This window comes from Eptatretus burgeri, chromosome 3, assembly GCF_056783735.1.
Source record: "Eptatretus burgeri isolate ZD-2024b chromosome 3, Ebu_testis_v1, whole genome shotgun sequence".
Taxonomy (NCBI): Eukaryota; Metazoa; Chordata; class Myxini; order Myxiniformes; family Myxinidae; genus Eptatretus; species Eptatretus burgeri.
Window position 1 is genome coordinate 43,162,497 of NC_140963.1, and position 8,447 is coordinate 43,170,943.

At 37.8% G+C, this 8,447-nt stretch overlaps 1 pseudogene; it reads left to right on the forward strand.

Moving 5' to 3' along the window:
• Positions 1-364: 364 nt before the first annotated feature.
• On the forward strand, positions 365-1,185 carry LOC147029779 (uncharacterized; annotated as a pseudogene).
• The last annotated feature ends 7,262 nt before the right edge of the window (positions 1,186-8,447 follow it).

The following is an 8,447-nucleotide window of genomic DNA, read 5'->3' on the forward strand; positions in this document are numbered from 1 at the left end:
AACCAAGCAGTACACCTTCTACAGGGATCCGCTTGAGCCTGGCATGAGGCTGGCACTGACTTTGCGTCACCTTGCCTCTGGCAACAAGTATGCCTCCATGAAGTTTGGATGGAGGGTCCCTCATAACACCCAGTCCCTAGTGGTCAGACAAGTCTGTCAAGCCATTAATGACGAATACGTGGATGAGGTGCTGGTTTGCCCAAGCACTCCTGATGGTTGGCGCACCATAGGTGACAAGTTCTTCCAACGGTGGAACTTTCCCAATACATGTGGGGCACTTGATGGGAAGCACGTGGCCTGCCGCTGTCCTCCAAAGAGTGGGTCCCAATACTACAACTATATAGGATTCTACTCTATTGTTCTGATGGCGCTTGTGGATGCTGACTACAAAATCATTTGGGCAGATGTCAGCAGTACTGGATCAGCATCAGATGCGCAGATATTCAATGACTCTGAGCTGAAGGAATGCGCTGAAGACGGTACCCTTGGTTTCCCTGACCCTGAGCCTCTTCCAAACGACAACCAGGACGTACCTTACTTCTTCATCAGTGACGATGCCTTTGCCTTACGACCAACCACGATGAAGCCATACAGCCTCCGGTGAATGACGGATGAGCAACGCATCTTCAACTACAGGCTTAGCCGAGCAAGGAGGGTAGTAGAAAATGCATTCGGCATCCTGGCTAACAGATTCCAGGTTCTGCTATGTACCATGCAGCATCACCCCTCCACTGTCAAGCTCATTGTCAAAACATGCGTAATCCTGCACAACCTCATGAGGACCAGGTAATTCATGTTTACATAGCATATATTATACAGTATACAATGCAATTTAACTTTTAGCCTATGCTTATAAAAATTATATGCTTTACCTTAAATGTTATATGTATCATTATGTTACTTTTTATTGTACAGCGCATTAGCATATATATTTTTATTATAGGTGTGCTTTTCAAGTAAATAAAATAAAATTCAAATTACAGGTACCCAGGACTACAGAACCAGCAGCTTGACCGGGCAGAGAATGAGAAACGCGACCTTGTTCCAGGAGCATGGCGAGAGGGACATCACTTGGAGGATACACAGACAACTGCCTCCAAGGACGGAAAGAAACAGAGGAATCTCCTCAAGCACTGGGTTAACTCCCCAGCTGGCGCAGTTCCGTGGCAAGATAGGATGATTTAGATTTTTGTATTACTGCATTGTTCAGGCAATAAAGGACCTCACAGGCAGTGACATTCCTCTTGAAATGAACATCATTTCATTAATTTACAAAGGATAAAGACATAAGGGATAAGGCAAGAATTTATTGGCTGCTCTTAGAGCACCCTTATTGTGGACTGTGGACCAAAAAATCAATACCTCCGAAACTGGACCTCCGACGGACCTGTTTTTTTATGTGCCCAAGGAGAATGTGTTTCAGCATCTTATAAAACAAGGACAAATGTGTCCAAGAGCAGCGTCCTAAAGGTTTTGTCTAAAAAAAAAAGGTCTAAAAAAAACAAACAAAAAACAACAACAACAAAAACTTCCAATATTTCGTCCCGTGCCTTGATTAAGCCAATAGTGAGACCCGTCATACTGTATTTACGTATTTACGAAAAATATAGTGTATTTAAGAAATAAATAATGTATTTACGAAATTACAATACATTACATGGAATAATCTTTAAAAGTAACATGAACTTTTCGAAACTTTAAAACAAATGTCCGAATATATTTAAAAGTTCATGATAGACGCTCTCAAAAGGCACCCTCAATGCGAGGATGTGTACAAGTGTTTAGTATTTAAGGAGATCCGGATCGTGTATATAAAAGAGCCGAGTCCTAATATCAAAGTTTTGGCTTCACAAGAAGAAGAAGAAGAAGAACAATGACAAGCTCTCTTCTTCGAGTAGCATTCGCGACGCGAGACGCTGCTAAAAATTATATCTTTAGCGAATAGATAAATGCGATTACCACGGCCACCATTTGTTAAGTGTCTTTGGAAACATGCCTGAAATTTCGCAAGGCAGGTTTCTGGGTGCAAACTAAGAGGGCTGTGATAATCATATTTATTGCGCTAAATTGATTGATAGCATGTACATGAATATCGGCTATTCGCATCGCCCAGCTTTCCATGTAGAGCGAGCAGCCATGTCGCCTACCGGCCTGTTATTGTTAATTATTGTTTATGAATTAAATATATATTTTTAAAAACATCAACAAACATCAAGAGTTTGCTCAGCTTTTATTCAGTGCTCTGAAAAATAATGGAACATAACACTGGTCAAACGTATATAAAAAATGCCACAAACATGGCCAAAACAATGTCTCTGCAAATGTAGAGGTACACAACCAAGCTGTCACTGTATGTAGTTGTTCTTCTCTGGTGGTGGAGGTGTCTTCAACTCCCCACACGGGGTGCTTGCAGCAATAGGATCACTGGACAGGTTGAGCATTCCTGAGAGTACAGAGATGTTGAAGAGACTTTGACTGCTAGTGTCAAAGGCGCTTGGGCTCTGGTTCGGTACTTGGTCAGCCGCGCATACAGCAGCAGATGCAGAGGCGTAGGTTGGCTGGAACCCATGTTGAGGGGGAGGAGGCATCATCAGCTGGCACTGTAGCTGCTGCATGTTAGGGTCCACATGCACAGTTGTATGTGAGCCCCAGACCATGGCCCATGGCCATAAAGGTTTACGAACCCCGTCTACCCCCTTGCCTATGAGGGGGTCTTTCCTTTTGTTTTGAATGAATGTTGTCTTGGCGCCGTCTGTTAAGTAAAACTGTTAAGTTCATGTACATTCTCATTGTATTCTGTTGTATTGCTTTCTATTTGCCTTGCTTGTACATTGCATGACTGCCTTGGCTGTATATACGTGCCTGCTTGAATAAATGTCAGTTGGGTGAATATACTGATTCTGGCTCACTTTTCCCCAAGTAAATGAATGGGGGATTTTCAGCGATTCATATTTTTTTCCCTAAAAAGTAAACCCCCTTTTTATCCCAAGGTATATTTATTTGTCTCCCCTTTTAAGCTAGGGGCACTCTATTCAAATAACCAATGCAATAAGATAAAGATTTGTTCAAGTAGTAAAGTAGTAATGTGATGTGTTAAAGGTGATTCTGAAGAAATATCTGAAACATGTAAGCATCAGGGCACTCTTTTTCAAATAACCAATGCATAATGTTTAGCTCACTCATTGAACCTATAAAGATTTGTTCATTCTCAAATTCCTTCAATAGGTTAATTTTCTTAGTACAATAATCCCCATCTAAAATATTTAAAAATAAAACATATGAATCAATATATTTTTTAAGATACCCCTTTTGTGCCATTATGAAATGATAAACTTCTCTTAATGCTCTTGTTTGACCACCTCCTGAGCCTCAGATTATTTTTTGCATAAGCCACGCCCACTTTTCATAAACCCCACCCACTTTTCCTAAGCCCCGCCCACTTTCCCTAAGCCCCGCCCACTCGTACATTATTTCCAGTTCATCTCTGACTCTCAAAGAAATCACGAGAAAATTCTACAATGTTATGGTTTTGAAAAATTTCTGAACGAAGGCTTGCCTGGGCTTGCCCAGGGAATTTCCAAAGGAAACCACACACACCAGTCTTTCTCCATAAAAGGTTCAACCCAGACTGCATTTAAAAAAAAAATTCTGACAATGGAGTGCTGTACTGTGCTTGAGTGGGATGAGCTTGCTTGTAGATTAGTATGGAACTAAACCTTCAAGTTGATGAACTGGATTCAAACCTCTTATCTGTTGAGGTATGATTTTATTTTCCTATTTTCAGTTCCTTTTAAGCATCGACTCATTTAATAATTAAATAACTTAATTAATACATGATTATTTTCTCTCACAGGAAATTGTATCTGAAATACAAAATGAAAATACCGATTTTGCCACAACTTGGGGCGAAATTGTTGGCTTGGTTGAAGACTTATGAGCGACCAAGACCCACAGAACGAGCTCGTCATTGATGACCCAACCAAAGAGTTATACTTTGGAGACCTTAAGAGCGACTAAGACCCACAGAATGAGCTCGACCTTGATGAGCTAGAATACAAGTTTTACCATGGAGACTCACAAATTTAGAAAAAAATCAGTAAATGAGTTCTGCCTTGATGGTTTAAATAATTACCTTGGAGACTCGGGAAAAGGGTTCTACCAAGATGGCTCTAAATATGGGACCTACTTGGAGACTCACAAATTTTGAAAAAATCAGGAAATGAGTTATCCCTTTGAGACTTTGTAAGTTGGTTTTATTTTGGAGACTTGAAATGTGGGTTCTGGCTTGATAACTCACAATGTGATACATATCTTGGAAACTTAACAGGAATGTGCTTAGACCTTGAAGACTTGGAAAGTTGGGTTTATTTTAGAGACTTAAAATGCTATCACTCTTTGGGATCTAAACCTATCGATGTAGTTGTTTGTCGGATGGTGCTTGATGGGAGCAAGATCAAGAAAGTTCTGGGAAGAAAGTGCAGGCTTACTACCCCTTTCTACGTCATCAAACATGAAAACTTTAAAAGACAGAATTGGAAGAAGAGAAAAAAAACATTAAAAATATATATTGTTAGTTCTGGGAAGAAAGTGCAGGCTTACTCCTCCTTTCTATGTCATCAAACCTGAAAGCCATAAAAGACAGAATTGGAAGAAGAGAAAAAAAACGTAAAAAAAATAAATAGGTGGAAATCTCATTTCGAAAAAGACATTGTGTTGGGCGAGGATTGAGATGGGGTTGAGATTTTGAATGTGAGGGTTGGGGTTAAGATTTTGAATGTGAGGGTTGGGGTTGAGATTTTGATTGTGAGGGTTGGGGTTAAGATTTGAATGTGAGGGTTGGGGTTGAGATTTTGAATGTGAGGGTTGGGGTTGAGATTTTGAATGTGAGGGTTGGGGTTAAGATTTTGAATGTGAGGGTTGGGGTTGAGATTTTGAATGTGAAGGTTGGGGTTGAGATTTTGAATGTGAGGGTTGGGACACACACACACACACACACACACACACACACACACACACACACACACACACACACACACACACACACACACACACACACACACACACACACACACACACACACACACACACACACACACACACACACACCAACAAACAAAAGTTAAGCCTTTACTATTCACTTGAGGATTCTGTGTTTGGGGTTCACAGATCTAAGAACGTCCCCCTTGACACATTATATACTGTTATACACCTCGGACTTGGCCCTAGAGTGTCCACAACGGTGTATAGTAGGAGGGAGTGAAGCGCCAACCCATTGCTCCCATTGCACACACAAACACACGCACACGCACATGCACACGCACGCACACACACACACACACACACACACACACACACACACACACACAGACACACACACAAACACATCAATAAACAAAAGGTAAGCCTTGACTATTCAGTTGAGGATTCTGTGTTTGGGGTTCACAGATCTAAGAACGTCCCCCCTTGACACACATTATATACTGTTATACACCTCGGACTAGGCCCTCGGGTGCCCACAAAGGTGTATAGTAGGATGGAGTGAAGGGCCAACCCATTGCTCCCATGGGTATTATCTGCTTAGTTTTGTCTTTTGTAATTCCTGTGAATAAAATGAACCTAAATTCTCTTCCCCTTCTCAATCATATATCTTATAAGTCCTAGGAACCGTATCTATTACAAAAACAATTTTAAAAAGGTCATTCGTCCATCGTTTAATATAACATTTTTCAAAATGAGATTTCCACCTATATATTCTTACGATATCATCAACTTTGAACTTAGGTTTTCTGACATTAATCTCTTTTTCATCTTTTAATTTTGTAAATGTTTCTGATGGTTTCATATTTGTTGACGTGTGAATCGTGTCATTATACTTATCCACAATATCCTGAATAAAAGATGACCATTGTTGTGAACCGAGTTATGTGAATTTTTTATATCGTCTCTCTTTTAAGGTACGATTAAAACGTTCAACAACAACTGCCTTCCCTTCATTAAAGGTACTGTATAATGCAACACTTATTTTTTTAAGAAAATTCATAAATGTCTTGTTATAAAACTCTCTACCCTCATCAGTCCACAATTTTTTAGGTTTTCTCTTTCTTTTATTAATTATCTGTTGAAAGGCAAACAGAAAAGTATTACCTGTTTTGTTTTTTAAAGGGACAACCCATGCGTATCTACTCCTTAAATCAATAACGGTTAAAGCATACTTGTACCCCTTGTCATTCTTGAGTTCAATCAAATCAGTGGACCAGATATAATCAACTTCCTTGGAATAAACCTTCCTTCTCTGAAACTTTGTGAATATTGGTTGATGTAATTCATCAGCTAATTGCTCTTCAATCTTAATGACATCATTAAAGCCTATAAGTTTTTTTGTATTTCCAATTCCAAGTTTCAATTTAGCACTGATCATCTTCTTCATGATGAACCGATCAACTTTTTCTCTCAAGGTTGGATTTTGTATCAGAGACAAATTATACAACATTTCTCTATCAGCTTCATGCTTTTCTTCTCAAGTTGTGGTATTCCCATAATCAATATCGTGTCTCATGCAATATCGTGTCTCAATCAACTCTATTGATGGGCTCACTCCACGATTTAGGATTGTCCGCCTCATCTAATCTTTTATCCAAGTTTGTGCCTGGACCACAGAAAGAATACCATGGTAGATGTAATTCCCCTGGTATTCCAGTAGTTGTAAATTTACTTCCTGGTAAAAACTTTTATATATCTCCTCCGAGTTTGTGTTTGGAGATAAATTGATTTTTTTTGAACCACACACCGAACATATACTATTTGTATAACCGTTATTTTTACTTTTAATATGTGAAATATTTTTAGTATTAGTTTTCTTTTTACATTTGAGACAATAACTCATTTATTCATGACAAAAAATCTTACAGAATGTGAAAACCTTTTTAGTTTCCAACATGCACATTTGAATCTTAATTTTTAAAACATAAAGAATCCTTAGAAATGCCATCACTCTCTCCTCCATTTATTTAAGAAAAAAATGAAAAAACTTTAATGATAGTCAATATCCTGTCCTTAAAAACAGTCTTGTCGAAAATATTGCTAGTAGACTTGTCAATTCTTTGTTTTCTTCCTCAGTGGGTTGAGTTATTTTCTGTAATACCCCCAATCTTTTTTTCATCTCACTGGTTTCCATATTTTCATATTTATTCAGTCTCGCTCTTTCCTCCCTCTCCTCCCTCTCCTCCTTCTCTCTCTTTCCTTCTCTCTCTTCTCTCTCCTCCTTCTCTTTCTTCTTCCTTTCCTCTTTCTTCTCCCTCTCCTCCTTCTCTCTCTTCTTCTTTTCCTCCTCTTCTCTCTCTTAAACTTCCTCGTCCCTTACCATCCTTGAATCGCTTACACCCCATAGAATATCATACAAATAAATATTCATCGTGATTTCTTGTTGTTCCTGTATCCAAAATAATTTTTTTTACAACAGGAAACCAATAAAATTTATTTTGAATTTCTAAAAGAGCCTTACGTTTTCTTAACTTTATAATTTTTTCATTATTTAACATTCTAATTAAATCCATAGTTGTTGGTTTATGAACATCAGCATAATGCCAATCTTTGAAAATACCTTATTCTTATGTTGTAGAACATATTTATAAAAATACCGAATACCCTTTTCTTGAAGGTATGCTTGGACACAGAAATGATAATTTTCTTGAAGCCTTCTTGCCGTCATTTATGTATTAGAAATATATGTTAGAATAATAATCTGACACGAAACACCTCCCCATCTTCCCATAGTTAAATCATTTTGTATTTCCTTACTTATATATAATCCTGTTTTTTTCTGTTTTCATGATATAAACGAGGGCAAAACCATTATTATATTTACCCTTATTAAATTATTTTATTTGTTGTTTACTTATCGTGCTTCCACAAAACTCATTCTCGATACCAAGTGGATAATATTCTTCCTTACGAGACTGATTTAATTGTTCCAGGTCTTCAAGGTCTATTTTAAATGACCAATTATACGCTAAATCATTCATATCATACCCCAATTGTTTTATTTTCATACAAACGATACGCCCTTCTTTATAAAAATTTATTTTATTTCGAACTGTGAATTCTGTATGACCTGGAGATAAAATCAACATTTCTGTATCTTTGGAATACACGGCCGTTTTATATAAGGACATATATTGTGATAAATCACTTAATCTCACCAAGTCATTCGCGTCAGTCGGGCTTGGATAATTTTTAAATTTACAAGCATTTTTCATATTAATATTTTTGGTTATATTATATTTATGTCATTCAGCCTGTGCCTTTGTGTAATAATTTGATAAATCAATATCCAATTCTTGGGATACACCAAAGATAGAACCATCTTTACCAACATAAGTCATTTATATTAGATTAAAAATAATGTCATAAAAAAATATTTTTGTTGAGCTGAAATAACACATATAGAC